Raw genomic sequence first — 19,048 nt, 5'->3', positions numbered from 1 at the left:
AATCCTTGGATTCTTTTTCAGGGGAAAGTGGGATCAGATCTCTAGTTGTACTTCAGGAATATAAAGGGCTTGACCTGCTGTGGTGCACTGAATGAATGGGCATTGTGAAATCTTGCTGGTGAGCACAGACCCTCTGTAAGAAGATGGCAATTTCAGCTGCCTATTGAGTGTGAAAAGTCTTTGGTAAAGGCAGTGGGCTTTTATGAATTCTATGTGAAGGGCTTGATGGTGACCTTAGAACTATGTTTGTGTTAATGAAAATCAAACGTTAAAACTAATAGTCACATGGAAACTCACACATTTCTGAAAACAGATATGAAATGTGCACCCTTGTTATTGTATTAAGTCCTTTAAGATGGAGTTATGAATTGTTCTACCCACAGTAATTTTGTATATATTTTATGTGTAGTATATAGAGGTGGGTTCTCAACGTGCTGTTTTCTTATTAAAGCAGCAGTAGTGATTAGAAATTGATGTACAAAATGTTTTTATTGTTCTGCATTGCTGGATTCTATATTGCCAGTCGCAGATCCTCCTCAAGTCATCTTTGGACTTCTTTGGAATTCTCTGACTTGACTTTTAAGAGTCAGCTGCTAAAAGAGTTACTTGGTCCCCAGTCAGAGAATGTGAAATACGATGGTCAACAGACACAAGAGTTAAGATGCCACTTTCATTCACTTGGGTCTCAATCGCCTCAGTTTTAGCTGGGACCCTCAATCTAGATTTCTCACACTACTGGTAATTACTGAGAATTGTGAGCACTACTTTGACAAGTGTAGATTTACAGCTTCTTTGTGACTCATGCGCCATATTCTTTGTCTCCCTTCATTAACTGTGATGAGTTTTCCTCATTAGCTGTTATGATAGATAACTTTTTATTGCACCTTGCAAGTGGTAAGATCCCTGCTCCTTATTTTTAAGTTTAAGTACGGAGGACCATAGGATTGCCGTACTAGTGGTGGTGGTCTGACCAACACCCACTGTGGGCCAGCCCGCAGTATTACGAGTGTACAGGTACCCACGGAGGTCGCACAGTGGTGAGGAGCTACAATATGCTGGTGGTGATGCTGCAGTACTGCCCCTTTCACGGTGGCGAGTCCGCCATGAAAAGGCTGGTAGAGAGGCACCTAAGGGGGCCCTAACAGGGCCACCTGCCACTCCTGTGCCTAGGGGTGCATGCAGGGGGGCACAAGTTGTGTCCATAATAAGCCCCTAAGTGTACCTGGTAATAGAAAGACTTTCATGCACCAAGATGTGTGGTGCAAGTAGTTTATATGGTCCAAAAGAATGAGAGAATTCCAGTTGCTCCATTTGTGCTCCTTGTACCAAGATCATTTTCAGCACTGAAAGCACAAGTAAAGTACTGAAACACTCTTTGTACACTGAAAAAAACACAATTTATAGCACCATATTGTAGTTTGGTCCCTCCTCTAGTTTACTCCTCTTTTTTGGACTAACTCTTTACTGTATTAAGACTAGTCTCAGCTGAACAATTCAGTGTACAACATATATCTGTCAGACTCCCCTTTCCATTCTGCTTTTAGAGGCAATCTAATAATGGAGTTTTCTGGGAAAATGCAGAATTTAAAAGAGTCCATTTAGCAACAGAGATCCCATGGGATTGTAATGGTCTGTTTGGCTAAGTACCAGTTTCATTGCCAACTGCCTGCCACCAGGCATGGGTATCTTTGAATTTACAGTTTTATCACATTTCATTGCTGACATTGCATGTTAAATACTACAAATAATTACAACAGAGTGGGCAAATCATCGTTTTGTTAATCACAAAGTCCATTCTGTTTGCAGTATATTTGGAGATAAATAGTCAGACAGCTTCTGCACTGTTTCTCTGGGCTTCAATCGCCGCTTGACAGTAGGATGATAAGCCATCTGTAAATTGGGCAATCTGCCAGACTGCCTACCTTCTTGAGCATTACGATTTACAGATTCCCCGGAGCCACTTAAATGTACCCACACATTCTTATTGTTAAAACGTCCTGACTTTTTTAAGACTTCAGCAGATTTGTACAGTGGGATTTACAACCAAATTGGTAGAAAACCTCTCGGAAAAAAGAAACGATTTCCATTTTAACAACTCAAATCAATTTCCTAGTGTTTATTATTCCCAGTGGTGCCGCTGCACTTAGCATATGTTATATCTTTGATTCTTTGATGGAATTATAATAAAGGTAAGGGAAATACTGTTGCTTTTTCATGCGTTTGATTTCATAAGCTTTTCAATGATATTCACCCATGTATCTAGACTTCACCTGAAAGTGAAAATCTTAAATACAATCTCCAAATTGAGTCTTGTAGTAACAGTTTTGCCAATATGTTAAAATATCAAGGACTCTATTCCAGCAAGGGAACACTGACAAGGTGTGCCAGGCTCAGACCACAGCAGTCCACCCCCCTATAAAAATCAATGTTCTGCCCTCAGGGCAGTTGTGACCTCTCAGGTGCCCCGGGGAAGTGCATTAGTAAAAGGTGGAGTGGCTGTATGAATTAGCAAATCTTTTTTTCACTGTGCAGGTTGAACTAGGCTTGAACATCAAAGACTAGCAGTGAGTGACTGCACGTGCCTGCATGGGTGCTTCAGTGGGGTTTCCATAGACTACCCTGGACTTCCTCCCAAGGGCTGTCCTTCAGGCTTTATACCTCTGCACCGCTTTTTTGTGGTGCAAAGTCAGTGCACCTCTTGATAGCATCTTTGCCTCTGTGCCCATGTCTATAACACAGAGTATAGTATTTTCCTCACATGATGCAAAAGAAAAGGACAGGAATGCACCTTATCTATCAGATAAGGTGCCTTCCTGTCCTTTTCCCCTGCACTGGTGCACAATGGTCTGCTATGCCCACACTCAGGCACCTTTTCACCATTATGCAAGGGTTCCTACGTTGTGGGGATGATTATTTCTGTGCAGGAAGGGAGGCCTCCCTGCCTAAAAACAATCACAAGAGGCTTTTTCCTCTTTCGATGTGTGCTGCAGAATGCAACACACATAGAAAAGGGAAAAATTAGGAAAAATAAAAATACTTCTCCTGGTTGTGCCTCCCTTATTCTTCCAATGGAGAGCCATACGTCTTTGGCGCTGCCTCATGGTTACGATGTCTCGTAAATGTGGGGCAGTGTCAAAAAGCCATGGATGTTGCTTGAAACGCCCCCACCAGCACCCATCGCACACCCCTTTAACGCAGTAAACTGCATTAAAGGGCACGATATTCACAAGCGAGCACTAAGCCAAAAAAATGGCTTAGTACTGCCTGGTAAATACGGAGCAGGCTCCTGCACCATTAGAGCGTCATAAAAAGTGATGCACCGGCAGCGCAAGGGGCTTATAAATAAGCGCCTCAGAGACTTTGGAATAAGGCCTTTAATTTTAGAACAGAGTTGGCAAGTATCCAAGTGGAGACAATGGAGGGAGATGAGTTGGATCTCTTTAAATGACACCTCCTTATCATCTGTGGTCCAACCCATTTTTAAACTTAATTGGTAAGCCCTTTGTGGCATTTGATATTTAGGTCTAGCAACAGCAGCTTTTGCTGCTGGTTTATCATATGTAAACCCAACCAGTAGACATGAGCTTCCATTACGAAATGCTTGGACTTGTATGCCAATAGAAGCATAGCATTCAAAGCAACAATATGTGGCACCATGTTACTGGTCCGAATCACATGGGTCCGGAAACACTGGGCACTGTTGTACCGGGTATGATTCCACATCTGGTGCTTGTATAGATGACATCAGGCCAGGACAAAATATAGAGCTGCAGCTTGTCCCTTGCCAGTACCAACCCCTGCATTGCCCTACATGGTTGTGTCCTCTCATGGCGCAAGCTGCAGCACCGCCCCCAAGATGATACGTTTTTATTTTCTGTCGTACAAGATGCACCACAACATGGCGGATATAATTAGGCCTTTTATGAATAGAGGTAACATTAAAAATTGGCGTTCTTAACCTCACGTGTGACAACTGCCACCTGCAGAGCATTGAGGGAGTGTTCATTTTTTTACTGTACCCCCACCTTCCCTTATGGCACTTGTCATGAGCTGCCCCACAGTGGTTTTATACACTTGTAGCCGGAGTCAGCCTGCACAGTATCCAGCTTTCACTACTCCATTCAGGGCCATCTCCGCTATCACCACCTCTACTGAAACAGTGCCTTCATTTCCTTTTTTGATTCTTCTCTGAAGGGTGGGGGAAGATTTGGAAATGGGTGGTGAGGGTCACACCTGCTTGCACTTCTGCTGTTGAGGAGTTGTGAAAGCTAAGGTTGGCGTGCCTGGGCCCAGATCCTACATACCCTTGTGACATTGTGTGTAGTTAACTGTTCTTCCCCAGCTTCCCCTTGCAAATGTATGGAAAAAAGGGAGAAATAAGTTGAGCCTAACACAACAATAGTTAAACTCTTTAACATTGTGAAAGTTCATAGTATCTTTGTAGCAGTTAATCAAACACGTTGTTTGAAATTCTGACAAAAGCACCCTGACAAAAATTTGTAAATAAAATTTAGGTTAGCCCAATAAATAATTTTTTGATACACATTTTCTTTATCATTCCTGGCAAGTAAGAAGTCATAACTTATTACATGTACCTTTGTTTCTGTAATACTCCCATTGGAGGTTCCAGTTTCATAAATCTGATTATGGAAACAGTACTGTATGCGTATTTTTATGTACATTCAGCAAAATGACGTAGTACAATGGAATCATGACAGTGCTTTCAGTAACTCAGGGTAGATCTTAAAGTGTACGTTTGCATGTGAACAGCACTGAGTGCATTACAGGGGACAGTCGTTGGAACATTAACAAATATAAAATGCAAGCCTTAAATCAAGCACAACACTGGGTAAAATAGTGGAGTCAGTACATGTGCACCATTGAGTAACGTATATTCTAAGCATGAATCCACCACTGAATAAGGCACAGGACATGCAACAAACAACTTAAAGTATATGAGTAAGCTTCAACAACTAGCGAAGGGGCAATGTAAGTCTGAGATTTCCCAACAATAAACCAGATGTACAGAACTAAAAAGGATAGGGTGGGCTGGAACTATTGGACAGTGGTAAGAAACAGCGTTAAGGACATTTGTTTTCAATTATTTGAAAAAGTAAGACCTATAAGTGTAGGGCCTTCGTGAGATAGTCTGGACTATGTTTTCCTCTCTAGTGCAGTTACTCCTCACAGTAATACAAAAAGAACAATTAACGGACAGAATGCAGAACAATTAACGGACAGAATGCAGAACAATGTCATACATTCACCCCAGTACAGAGATCTGGGCCTAAATCCATAGTTTTTGTTGCTGACTATGCCATTCGAGTTTGAATCCAGCCATATGCAAATCAGGCTTGACCCTGAGCCCAATGGGAACAGTCGAGCCTGAACTGCCAGGCCCGGTCCTGGACTGGAAACAGGAATTCAGGACAGAGAGGCTCAGGAGAGCAGGCTAACAGAAGCCCATTCCTAACATCAGCATACCAGGCTAAGGATGGGCAGCTAGAGCAGGCCATTGACTATCCCAGCCCCCACAGCAGACCAAGATTGGAAGAAGCAAGGAATCAGAGAGAGCAGACTGGGTGAAAGCTGCAAAATAGTAGAAGATTTGCAGATTACCTAGCAATGTTAAATGAACTATGGCAACTAAAACAACAGGAAAGAAAGGTTTGATACAGCCTAGACAATAAAACCCTTCTACGCTGTGTAGCAAGAAACCAGTGATCCCTCTTTCTTTCTCCATTTTAGAACAAATATATAAATGTTATTATTATTTTTATTATGATTAGTATTATCATAATATTATTAGTAATAATGATAATAAACATTATTGTTATTAGCAGTATTAATATTCTTATTGTTGTTATTATTATTATTATTATTATTATTATTTTCTTTGTTGCAGATAGTACTTAAAATTGTATGACTAATATAAATACAAAAATACAGATAAGAAGATTATGTGCATTGACATTTGTGATGATGAACATTGCAATTTGTTTTGCCCTACTGGGCTGTACAATTGTCCATTGCTTAACTTCAGGTGGTTGTTAAGCTATGAGCTACCTTTTCTAATTTCATGACTTTGATGACATTCTAAGTGTTTGAGGATTTAGGAGGCATTGAATATATCGATTAATGATAGGACATCATTGGTCAATACAATACAAAAGCATGCACCATTGAGAGAGCAAGCACGTAGACAACTGTATGACTTTGAGCTCTTTCGTGCATATGATAGTGCCAGGAATTGTGTTTCATGTAATCTGTTGTTAAGGGGGATGTGCAAGTGTGGCTTGAGATGGATTCACTACTGTTAGACCTGGCACCATTGGCGTGGGTCTCCCTTCCGTTTCTGCTGTTGCCTCGTGTTTTTGCTGGTGTTAGATGCTTTGGGCACTGTGCCACTGCTGTCCTGTGCCACAGTGCAAGTGCTTTCTATTGTAAATTGCTGTATAAATTCGTGATTCCATGATTGGCTGATTTGGTTTACCTGTCAAACCCTAGTACAGTGCACCAGGAGTGCCCGGGGGTTGTAAATCAAATGCTGCTGGTGGACTTGCAGCACTGGTTGTGCCACCCACAGAAGCAGCCTGTAAAAGTGTGTTCAAGGTCTGCCATTGCAGAGCCTGTGTGCAGTCTGGTACTGCCATGTTGACTGTGCACGTGCACCCACTTGCCAGTCCCTAAACCTTCCCTTTTCTTTATATCAGGCACCCCTATGCTAGGCCCAAGGGCAGGGTGCATTGTAAGTATAAGGTAGGACAAGCCCTGATGTGTGTGGCATGTACTAATAGTGAATTACAGCCATTTTCGTTTTTGACTATTGCAAGGCTGTCTGTTCTCCATAGGCCAGAATGGGCAGTTAGATTACTACATTTTATAATCTAAACTGACTCTGGGAAAACAGTGGAAATTCGAGTTTAGAATGCCTGAACTTAGAATGATGAAATGCATCTTTTAGTGAAGTTGATTTTAACATTCTGTGTTTGAAAATACCACTTTTAGAAAGTAGGTATTTTCTTGTCTAACTATCCAAGCCTGCCTCTGCTAGGTTGTGTATTCCTTGTCTGGAGTTTGAGTGACAGCGCTGAGGGATTCCAGGAGATGGGGTGAGTCCGCCCAGTGGTGATTAGAGAGATCTGCATCTAGATGGGATGGAGGAGTTGCACCTGGGACCTGAATAGAGCTGTGCCTTCCCTCCACAATGTTGGCTGCCTCCCCTGTGGTGCATCTGATGTCTCTGCCCTGCACTGTGAAAGGAGAGGAGTCATGTCAACAGAGTGCTCCAGGGCTGTGCTTTCCCTCCACAATGCTGGCTCCACCTCCTGTGGGGCATCTGATGTTTCTGCCCTGCAATGTGAAAGGAAAGAAGGAGTCATGTAAACAGAGTGCTCTAGGACTGACCAGAACTGGTTTGCACTAGGCAAAGGCCCCTCTGCCCTCAGAGGACAAAGTATTTTGGGGTATACGTTTTGGGACCCTGATCCCAAGAATTTAGATCACTATTGGACAAGAATAAGAAACATTTGCTGAGGAGAGGAACCAAAAGAAACTAAGGAGAGACTATCCCTAAGCTAAAGTGCTGCTTGGGGGATTGGCCTGCAGTGGTTGCCCGACTGCCAAAGAAAGGAGAAAGGACATTGTGTGCACTTTATTCAACTTGTGAAGGATCTCCAAGGGCTTGAGAGAAAAGCTTGCCTCCTGCTGAAGTCTCAGGGACACCAGAATTCAACCACCAGCTCCCAAAGAGTTATTTGGAAGTGCCTGCTGCTGTATTGGGCCTTCTTAGGGACTGCATGTCGCAAGGAGCTGGAATTGCGAATCACGAAGAAGAAGCGTGTCGCCATCGCAGCCGCCGCATCTCTGAACAAGGGTGTCGCCGCTGTAGCTGACACATTGCACCGCATCACAAGAAACGTCTCGCAACATCAAAGAAGCGTGTCACCGTCGCGGCCGCTGCCATTGCATTTGTAAACAAGGATGTCGCCGCTGTAGCTGACACATTGCACCGCAGAAGTGCCTCGCATCCAGAGAAAAGTGGGCCGCCGTCGGAGCCGCTGTTGTAGCATCTCTGAACAAGGGTGTCACTACTGCAGCTGTCGCATCAAGCTGAAGGGTCTCGCATCGAGGAAGAAGAGTGTCGACGCCAAAGCCGTTGTTGTCGCTTCTCTGCACAAGGATGTCAACGTTGCAGCTGACACATCGATTCAAGACAATTTGCAACATCGGAGAAGTTCGCCGCATCAAGAAGACGATATCTTTATTTCTTTGCACCAAAATTTCTAGCATCACCATCTTTACAACACTTTAGTTGCCCTGCGTGTTGCATCTAAAGGTACATTGACTCAAAGTGTTGCATTTTAAGATCTAAAGAGAACTAAGCTAATTCTACCATTTTAAGTACAGTATTTTGGATTTATGTCATTTATGGTCTTGTGTTAAATCTATATAAAGAATACTTATTTTTAATATACAACTGTGTGGTGTCCATCTGTAGTGTTGCCACTGGATTACTGTATGTGTTCACAAATGCTTTACACACTGCATCTGAGATAAGCCTGTCTGCTCGTGCCAAGCTACTAAGGGGGTGAGCAGGGGTTATTTTAGGAGTGTACCCCCTTACCCTGACTAGAGACAAGGGTCCCTATTTGTCACAAGTACCTACCTGTGCCAATTAGAGACCCCCAAATCTAACGACTACTGAACTAGGATACACTGGACAGTCTGGATGGCATTCAGTTAAGTGATTGCAGCATAAGGTGTCTCCTCAACCATTCGCATTGAAAGGATACCACGAGGCAATGACTTGGCGGGAAATACAGTAGATAGGGTAGGTGGAACCAGGCTGAGGCTGGATGAAGATGTGAGACAAAAAATCCAAATCACAAACCCCTACCACTACCTCCTGCTCAGAGGATGGTGAGGATACTTTAGGTACTGTTGTGTTTCTATCTAGGACCCTAATTAGATATTCCCGATTTATGCCCTTGTATGGCTATAATAAATAATATCCTTATAAAGGCATAAGAATCATATCCATATTTAGTAATAGCCCATGCAGTCCAAATCAGGCAAGGCTACTTCCCTAGACTCCTAGAAAGTACAACGCGTTCTTTAAAAAAAAAAACCTCCAGCAACCTGGGAAATCCCCATGCTTCTGTTTTGATTTGTCCTAGAACTCCTGCGAGCACTGAAAGAATGGCCAGTTCTTAGTGACATCTTTATTGACGTCTTATGTCCAACCTTACGTCAAACCCGGCACCTTTCCGATATAAATATACCAACGTTGCCTTAAGCAAACACACGGTGGTTTGGAGCAGAGCGGCTATCTACTTGCCCGAGAGCCCAGCTGATGCGAGAGCCCACGGACGCCGCCCCTCCTTTTTGACACACGGAGAGAGACGCTGTCTTTTTCTCCAGTCGAGAAAATCCAGCTCCGGTGTTTTCAGCCGTCCTTGCGGGTTGCTGGGATATCGAGTCCTGAGAAAGAGATACCAGACCTCCTGATTTCTATTACCCAGGTACGGAGCTGACTAAACCCTGAAAGAGTATTCTTGATTCAGATTTCTTGGCAAAACCAACTTAACTTAAACTGCTACTTACTTACTCCTTCCCACGTATTAGGCTTAGGTCAGGTACACCGGGGTAGGCGTATCTAGAAGCACCAGTTGAGTACGTTAGTCAATGTTTTTATGTATGTATATATTTTATCCATTTTAAAGTATCATATGGCTAAGAAACCATATCAATGTTTTTACAGTATTATTTCATAATACTCCTTTTACTGTACGCACTTTACTTTATGATAAGTATTGCACTTGTGGCAATTCATTTCTCTTGCATGAAAAAGAAGACTGCTCAATTGTTAAAATCTAGATTGCGACTTAAACATTATCGGCGCCATCTTGTCCCTTTCAGGCTCATATGTGCGCGTAAGCAGCAGCCATTTTGAATGCCATGGCCTCTCTGCCCACTGCCGACAGCCAGCGCGTCTCTCTCTCTCTCTCTCTCTCTCTCTCTCTCTCTCGACCTCGTAAACATCCCCTGCGCATTGACAGCCCCCGCTCTCACACGCTCGGGCCATAAACCACCTCTTTCAGCGCGACCCTGCCTCGGAACCACATCCCGTACCCGGCCAACACCTCTCTCCGTCCCTTTGATGCACACATCCTTTGATGGCCCGATTGTCCGGCCCGATCCCAGGCCGTCACCTAGCCCTGCGGATACAGTTTATTGCCCATACAGTAGGCAGCTGCCCCTCTTCAAAGGATCTAAGACTAATCGAAACCCCCCACCCCATGAGATCCGATCAGCCGCACACATTCCGGGAATCGGCGGAATATCCAGCTGCGCGACAGTCATCACCTGCTGAGATCGGGGTGGGGACTTCTACTGTAAATGTATGTGGGAACGGGCATGAAGCGGGGATTTCAAAGATGTCTTTCCGTACTTCAAAGCATTGACAGGAATATGTTTCATGCAATAAAGTCATAAACTAGTGTATAGGAGGCCAGGCCTCAGAGATGCAGTGAGAGCACCTCGAGAAGATACCCTGTTGTCTGATTTGACGTGTTCTGCTCTGTCGGAATAAACATCTGTTTCCTGCCTTCCAGTCTCCAGCGCCAGCCTCTTTGTTTGATAATTTCGAGTGGTATGAGAGGCGATTAACGCCGGGCAATACTTGGGTGTTTATCGACTGAAACCTGCCTCACCTTTTACAATTGGCACCCAATGTGGGGCCCATCAGCGACACGTGGATCCAGTGGGAGAGGTCCTGACGACAGAGTGAACGACTGCAACAATCGGGAAGTGCACCTGCCCGATAGACCCTCGTCTGGCAGCCGATCATCCGAACTTCACCGGTTACGAACAGACCTCTCTCGAGTAATCTACGGTCCTGACTGGGAACCATCAGGAGTGCCACAGCGATTACGGAGAATAGTGGACGATTGGGCGCTGGAAGCGGAAGAAGAGAAACTATCCTTGCGGTCCGGGTGCGAAATAATTGTCTGACTGTCTGAAAATACTAGTATTGCTCTCTGATTGTTTTTGAGATATTCTCTGCCTGCAAACGGGGGAGAATAGAAATATTCTCTCTTCCTTTGCAGATAGTGAAGGGAAGGTAACGCGGACCTTTGTCCCCCGCTGTAATCTGTCGTGCCTATTTTTCTCCCCACTGACTGATTGATTGTTCGGACATTGGTTGTTCGAAGCTGGTTCTTTTTGAGGTATTCTCTGTTTGCAAAAAACGTAGAATAGAAATATTCTGTCTAGTCTTTGCAAGTAGTGAAAAGATAGGTAGTGCGGACCTTTGCCCCCCTCTGTAATCTGTCATGCCTATCTTCTCCCCACTGATTAGTAGTTGGTTCAACCCGGACCGCTTATTAGAGATGAACCATCCAGCTCCACTGGAAGGCACCCCTAATAAGGACATGTTCACTAAATACGGACTAGTCGCCATAGCTTATAGTAAACTATGGCATAAATATACAAGAAAGGATCAGGAAAGTCAGTGGCCACTGATAGGATCCTTTGATGATGATAAAGTAAACATGTTGGAAACAGCCCTTCGTAACAATAAGGCAACGCCCACTATGCTCGACAGCCTCGGCATGTGGCGCAAAGAAGCAGAACAACGGAAAAAGAGAAACGAAGTCAGATTAGAGAAAGAGCTACGAAAAGCAGCTCACCTATCTGCTAGAAAGTTAGAGGAAGAGATAAAGGAGAGGGAGAAAGCCAAACAGAAGCAAGAGTCCGAAACATCGGGCCAGTGTCCTGTCAGGACACCCTCTATGCTCTACCCTGAGATACCCTCGAAACAACGAGCGAACAATGATTTATTACTAGGTCCCCCAATCATCTACATGCCTCCCCCATACGCCCCTTCCCAAACCTTAGTACAACACCCGCAGCCCCAAGTACGGGTGAGAATAGTGCCAAGACCTCGGTCCTCACGGCCTCCGCGCCGGACGAACCCCTTGTACTCAATGCAGCACCAGCAGTAGCACTAGATGACCCTGAAACTAGAAGGAAAGATTCCACTAGAATGAACCGATTGAGCAAAGATGAACGAATAGGGATCGATAAGATAGTGAAGACACTGGTGGAACGAAAAGAGAGCGAGGAATACGTAACAGATATGTACACTTCATATGCCAATAGTCACAGACGACACTTTGTTGCGCGATTTTGTTATCACATCCTCAATACCTATGAGGATCGATACCAAGATAAAGGTCCTGAGAGGTTAACGACTCTCTATAGGAAAGTTGACATTGGGGATGAAGGCGAGTGTGATGTAACGAACCTCTTCACGCGTACGCTTGAAGGCTTCCGCCACCTCACTGAACAGAGACCAGAAACTAGCGCTGCGACTCCTGTAGCGACCGAACCCCAAACAGAAAAAGCTAATACCATGATGCCTATAAAGGAGGCCACTCCCTACTGGGTTCCCCCAAGAGGACAGGGAACACATGATGACATTAACCACCAAGATGCAAGAGGGAGAGTTGTTTATAACTGGGTCTACCAACCATGGGATCGGCAAGACATTTTGACGTTCCGAAAATCCTTGCCTGATTTACGAAAGAACCCCACCGCCTTTTATACTGAATTAGGCACAGCCTTGGGTTCGACGATTATGACCCTAGCGGACATCGATTTGTTTTTCGGGCTATGTCTGCCAGCTGATGTGTGGAAGCAAATCCGGAAAGTCGACCACCTTGAGCTGTTCGGACATACCTGGTCGCAACTCGATGGCATAGATAGGCAACGAGAGCCTGGGCAGAAACCTTTAAAATCCATTCTAGACCTCCCAGGCAAGATCGTCCAGAAATTGAAAACCCTGATCCCAGAAAAGAAAGTGGATTGGTCGATAGTAACGGCCTGCCGCCAGAAACCCCAGGAAGACGTATGAGAATACTTCTCCCGGTTTGAAACGGTGTTCTCCGATTACAGCGGCCAGGACATGACCACTGCAACCGGACATCATCTGTTTGTCCAGAATTATGTCAAAGGTCTGTCGCAGGAGGTCTCACAGAAACTACAGACTAGCGAGAGTAGCCGGGCAGCCTCCAAACCCGCGGCTATCCTTCAGATGGCCCAGTACTACGAGCATCAAAAGAATGAGAACGATAGGGTGACTGAGAAAAAGAAAAAGGACCTGAAGGAAAGGGTGATGATTGCTCAATTGCAAGGGGTGACTAGTGGAAGCTACCAATCGAATGCTCCTAGAAATCCACCCCCTAGAGACCGTACACCCGCACCCTACACTCCACGAACAGACATCGATAAGAACCAGTGTGCGTTTTGCAAAGGATTTGGTCATTGGAAATCCCAGTGTCCGGTTCGGCTAGAAGCAATCAAAAATAGGGACACGAGAGACGTAGCAAGTGAGCCAAGAAATAGAGGACAGGGACGAGGGAACACAAACGACACCAACAACGACAGGCCAGGCAGACCAAATATGTTTGACCGTCCCCGACAGAACCAGTACCAACAGTATGACTACGACAATGCCCGTGACTTCGCATAGGACCGCCAAGGGCAAGGGAGGGATCCAGTCGAGCTCCATGTTGACCAGCAAGGCCCTTATGTCACCGTCAAGGTCCTGGGTACGAAGTCTACATTTTTGGTAGACACTGGCGCAACACGTAGCGCATTATTTAAACGACTGATTCCGAGGGCACCCTTGTCTGGCTCACATGTAACATCGATAGGTTTTGATGGAACGCCCTCCACTAACTACTTGTCCGCAATGATCTCCTTTGACTTGGAAAATAACACCACTGACACCACGTTTTGACTTTCATCCAACACCCCCGATGCTATTATGGGACTTGACTTATTGAAGCATTTCCGAGCTACTATTAGGTGTTCACAAGATGGGGTTCGAGTCATTCTGTACGACAACCCGACTATGCTCAGATCCTGTCCCACTCCACGCATGTTTTCCATCACTGACGCTGACTTGTCCCTACTCGACACTCTACCTCTGTACCTATGGGCAAAGACTGACTCGGACGTAGGACGCATGATGATAGACCCGGTACACATAACTGTTCGACAGGACGCAGTGCTCCCGAAACTTCCACAATATCGGATATCGCCCGAGGGCGAGAAGGCATTGGTAAAGATCATCCAGTCCCTGATAGACGCAGGAGTGGTAGAGGAAGTAGTTAGCAATGTTTGCAACAGCCCTATTCTACCCATTGTAAAGAAGCAGGATGAGGGAGATGAAAAAGCGTACCACTTCATCATTGACCTGCGAGAGGTCAACAAAGTAGTTGTACCTCAGTACCCCGTAGTCTCAGACATCACCACCATTCTGACTCTGATTCCTTCCACTGCTACCACCTTCACGGTGATCGACCTCAAGAACGCCTTCTTCTCCATCCCTATCCACCCAGACAGCCGCTACCTTTTCGGCTTCACCTTAAAATCCAGCTCATATAGATTTTGTAGAGCACCCCAAGGCTACACTGAAAGTCCCAGCATCTACAGCCAGGCCCTCAAGAGACAGCTTGACGCAGTCCAGTTACTGGATGGAGTGGTGTTGGTACAGTACGTCGATGATATCCTTTTGGCGGCCGACACCACTTCACTTGCAGTCACTGCCACCATCCAACTCCTACACTTCCTCGGGGAGAATGACCACAAGGTCTCCAAAAAGAAGTTACAATTCTGCCAACCCCAGGTCCCTTACCTAGGCCATCTCTTGTCCAAAGACGGGAGGAAGCTTACGCCCGACCGAATTCAGACCATCCTAGACACCCCTGTCCCTAAGACACAGAAACAGGTCCGCTCCCTAGTAGGCCTCACCTCCTTCTGTCGACAGTGGTTACCAAATTTCAGCCTCATTGTGAAACCGCTACTTTCCCTGCTGGCTAAAGATGTCCCCTTCCCGCTCCCTTGGACCCCCGAGTGCCAATCCTCCTTCAAGGAACTACGAGACGCCCTTTGTTCCGCACCAGTCTTAGGAACCCCTGATTACACAAAGCCCTTCTCCCTCTACACTCACGAAAGGGAGGGTTGCGCTTTGTCTGTCCTGACTCAGTCCATTGGCCCCAAGCACCGCCCATGTGCCTACTTCTCCGCCACTCTTGACCCTGTAGCCAGAGCTTTGCCTGCCTGCCTTTGAGCTGTAGCTGCCGCTGCTATCTCTATCCGACAGAGTGAGGGGATCGTACTCTCGAATTCCCTTACGGTGTTAGTGCCCCATGCGGTTGACACCCTCCTAACCCAGACTAAGACGCAGCATCTGACTAGTGCACGACTGACTGGGTACGAACTGACTCTGCTTGCACCCCATATCACTCTGAAAAGATGCACTACACTGAATCCAGCCACTTTGTTGCCCCTACCTGAGAACGACCCCAATGTACCCCCGATACGTGACTGTGTGACCCTCACGGACGAACAGACCCGGAGCAGAGTTGATCTCCGATACACTGCTTTTCCAGATCCTGACGGAGAGCTATGGGTAGATGGCTCTTGTATCAAACTCCCCGATGGCACTACCTCAGCCGCTTATGCAGTTACCACAGCCCGAACTATAGTTGAGACAGCCCGCATCACACAACGATCTGCACAGACAGCGGAACTGATTGCCCTCACACGAGCATGTATCCTAGCAGCCGGGACAACAGCGAATATTTACACAGACAGCCAGTACGCCTTCGGGGTGGTTCATCATTTTGGGCTCTTGTGGAAGGAGAGGGGATTCCTGACCTCACACGGCACACCCATCCTACACGGAGATCTAGTCTCCGCTCTGACTGAAGCAGTCCTCCTCCCCAAACAACTTGCTGTAATCAAATGCCAGGCACACAAAAAGGTTACGGACATCATTGGGCAGGGGAATGCACTGGCCGACATCACTGCCCGGACCACAGCTGAGAATAGGACAACGACACGCATGTATGTGACCAGGTCACAAAAAATAGGGAAACTATTAGGGACATCCAGATGGCAAGCTCACCCCACGAACTGACTGAATGGGCACGGGTGGGACTGAAAGACGATGAAGGCTGCTGGCGGACAAAAGACACGAACAAATGGTTGCTACCCAACTCATACTTGATCCCCATACTGACCATGGCACACTCCCCTGCACACATAGGATCTGCCCCTATGGCCGAACTTGTCTCCAAAGTTTGGCACAATGACAAGATCACAGACTCAGCCAAACGCCTAGTCCAACAATGCCTGATATGCCTGCAGCACAACCCTGGGAAAGGAACTGTCGTACCCCGGGGAGGATTTGGGGTCCCCAACCATCCATTTGAAGTCCTGCAGATGGACTACATCCAACTCGAGAGATGCCAAGGCCTAAAATATGTACTTGTTGTCGTGTGCGCATTTAGCAAGTGGGTGGAAGCCTATCCAACTCGCGACAACACTGCCATTGCTACTGCGAAGGTCTTGCTGAAAGAATTCTTCCCTCGCTACGGCCTTTGTCGAATTTTGTGGAGCGACAATGGCCCCCACTTCGTAGCCGAGGTCATCCAACTCATCTTGAAGGGGTTGGGTGTAAAACAAAAGTTCCACGCAGTGTTCCACCCCCAATCTGCTGGGCTGGTTGAGCGACATAATGCCACACTGATGCTCAAACTAGCAAAGATAGTGGCCACCACAGGACTGAAATGGCCAGACGCTCTCCCATTGGCATTGCTGTCAATGCACTCCACCCCCACCAAACACCACTTGACCCCTTACGAGGTCGTTTTTGGCAGGCCTATGAGCATCTGGTCTGCACCGAAATCGACATCCATTCATGACGTCCCGGACGTCCTCATGTCTGACTATCTGTACAATTTGACCAAAACACTGTCTATTATCCATCAACAGGTGCTGCAAGCCATCCCCGACACTTCCAGGGGCCTCGGACACGACATCCAACCCGGTGATTTCGTATTGGTCCGGAATTTCCAGCGAGCAAAGAGTCTGGAACCTCGGTGGACGGGCCCCTGGCAAGTCTTGATCACCACCCGAACAGCTCTTTGAGTGGAAGGGAAACGGAATTGGCTGCACGCACACCACTGCAAGAAAATCTCCTCAACACTGACGACGACCGAAGACGTGGCTACCCAAGAAGAGCTCCTGAACAAAGACCGACCATCCCTGAGCTGTTACCCTGAGACAGAGACACTTGAATTGGCGGAATTTCCCGATCCCACTGTGCCATCCAGAGAAGGGTATAACCTGCGACGAAAGGAGGGAGCTTCGGCTAAGCAGACCACTGACTAAGTTACAATTCTCAGAGAGGTGGCCTAACACTACTAAGGCTGCCAGGAGAGAAGCCAAACGAAGTTTGTGGTTCTGCCCGCTACCGAGCCCCTTGAAAATGATGGAAGCGCCCGACACGAAGATGATGGAAGCAACCGGATATCCGAAGACCCACTACAGAAACCCAAAGACTGACAGGTTACACAGCTCAAAGACTATTGCACTCTTTATCACCCTTCTCTTTTGCCTCCTCCTCGTGACCACCCTATGGATCGTGGAAGAAAGTGCACCAGCTCGTGAGGTATTTCTAACCACTGCACAGCCTACCACCGTGAAAGAACAACATCTGATCTCTCTTTCACCTCAACTCCGAGAGAGACGTAAGGAGTTTTGGAACAACTCTTTCGTGCAGTTGCCACATCAACACAACCTTGCCGCCGATGCCACAAATTGCTGGATCTGTGGGCTGTTGCCACATGCCACTGGACACTCCATCCCCTTCATCCCTTCACCTTTCTCTGTCCATGGTTCCTGCCTTGCTTGGCTGATCCTCTTGCAAGAGAGTTACAGAGATAATGCCACCTCGGGAAAAACCATGTCACACTTTTATCATGGAGTCTGGCTGAACAAAACGGGAAGAACTGCTGCTCCCTTCTGCCTGCTGACAACCAATACCTCCGTTCACATGGACATTCCGGCCGAAGAACGGATTGAAATGCAGGTGTTCAACAACCCAGCCTGACCCACCTTCTCTTACCTCCACAAAACGAGCAGCTGCCACCCTGACTGTAGCCCTGTCTGTCGTCAACATCTCGGGCCTTGTATGCATCGAAGGTCTCGGGACGCAGTTGGTGGGCCACAGCACTTGCCGCATCACTAGAACTTTGGACTCAACTGATCCACCCTCTTTCGTCACCTCTCTGAACATGTACTTTGTCTGTGGTACAAAAGCCTACACTTGGCTCCCAAAGGGTTGGAGAGATACCTGCTACATTGCCTTCGTCCTTCCTCCCACCTATGTGGCTCCAGCAAACCATCACCGACAAAAGCGAGCGAAAGACATTGAACAAGCCGACTCCACCGGAGCACAATTCCTGGATGCAATAAAGGGACTTGTTCCACTCTGGGGCCCGATGGCGAACAGCCGTGCCATCCGACATTTGACCCAGGCAGTCGAAACGACAATGAACATTACAGCTGGCATCCTCACAAACAATACAACCGAGCTTCAGGCGGTCCGCCTGGTGGCCCTTCAGAACCGCATTGTTCTGGATGTGGTTCTAGCGGATCGTGGAGGAGCATGCCGTATCATCGGGTCCAGCTGCTGCACCTTCATACCAGACAATTCGCCCTCAGTCTACAAGGCCATTGAACATCTCCATAGACTCTCCTCAGAAGTTCATCAGGAACAAGAAGAATGGTCGCTTGGGATTTGGTTTTGGAATACTGTAAGGGACTGGGGGTGGAGGTTGTTCATGATCATCTTGATACCGATTATTGTAATATGTGGATTCTGCCTGGGTATTCAATGCTTGCCACCCCTGTGCTCACTTTGTGCCAACTGCATCTGCCCTAAGACTCTGGACTTTGAAACTGAACGCATGAAAGCATTGTATGATGTAGAGATCCGTAACATGATGGGGATAGACATAGACTGACAAGCTGGCTAGATATGTTGAAAAGGGAGGACTGTTAAAATCTAGATTGCGACTTAAACATTATCGGCGCCATCTTGTCCCTTTCAGGCTCATATGTGCGCGTAGGCAGCAGCCATTTTGAATGCCATGGCCTCTCTGCCCACTGCCGACAGCCAGCGCGT

The 19,048-nt window shown here is 46.7% G+C and overlaps 1 protein-coding gene across 1 annotated transcript in view; it reads left to right on the top strand.

The window, feature by feature from the left end:
- Window positions 1–19,048, top strand: part of TMPRSS15 (transmembrane serine protease 15) — a 1,630,091-nt gene that overhangs the window by 566,017 nt on the left and 1,045,026 nt on the right. The window lies entirely within an intron of this gene.

Source organism: Lissotriton helveticus, chromosome 8, assembly GCF_964261635.1.
Source record: "Lissotriton helveticus chromosome 8, aLisHel1.1, whole genome shotgun sequence".
Classification (NCBI taxonomy): Eukaryota; Metazoa; Chordata; class Amphibia; order Caudata; family Salamandridae; genus Lissotriton; species Lissotriton helveticus.
The sequence above is the reverse complement of the archived record's forward strand: the minus strand, read 5'-3'. Positions and strand labels throughout refer to the sequence as shown.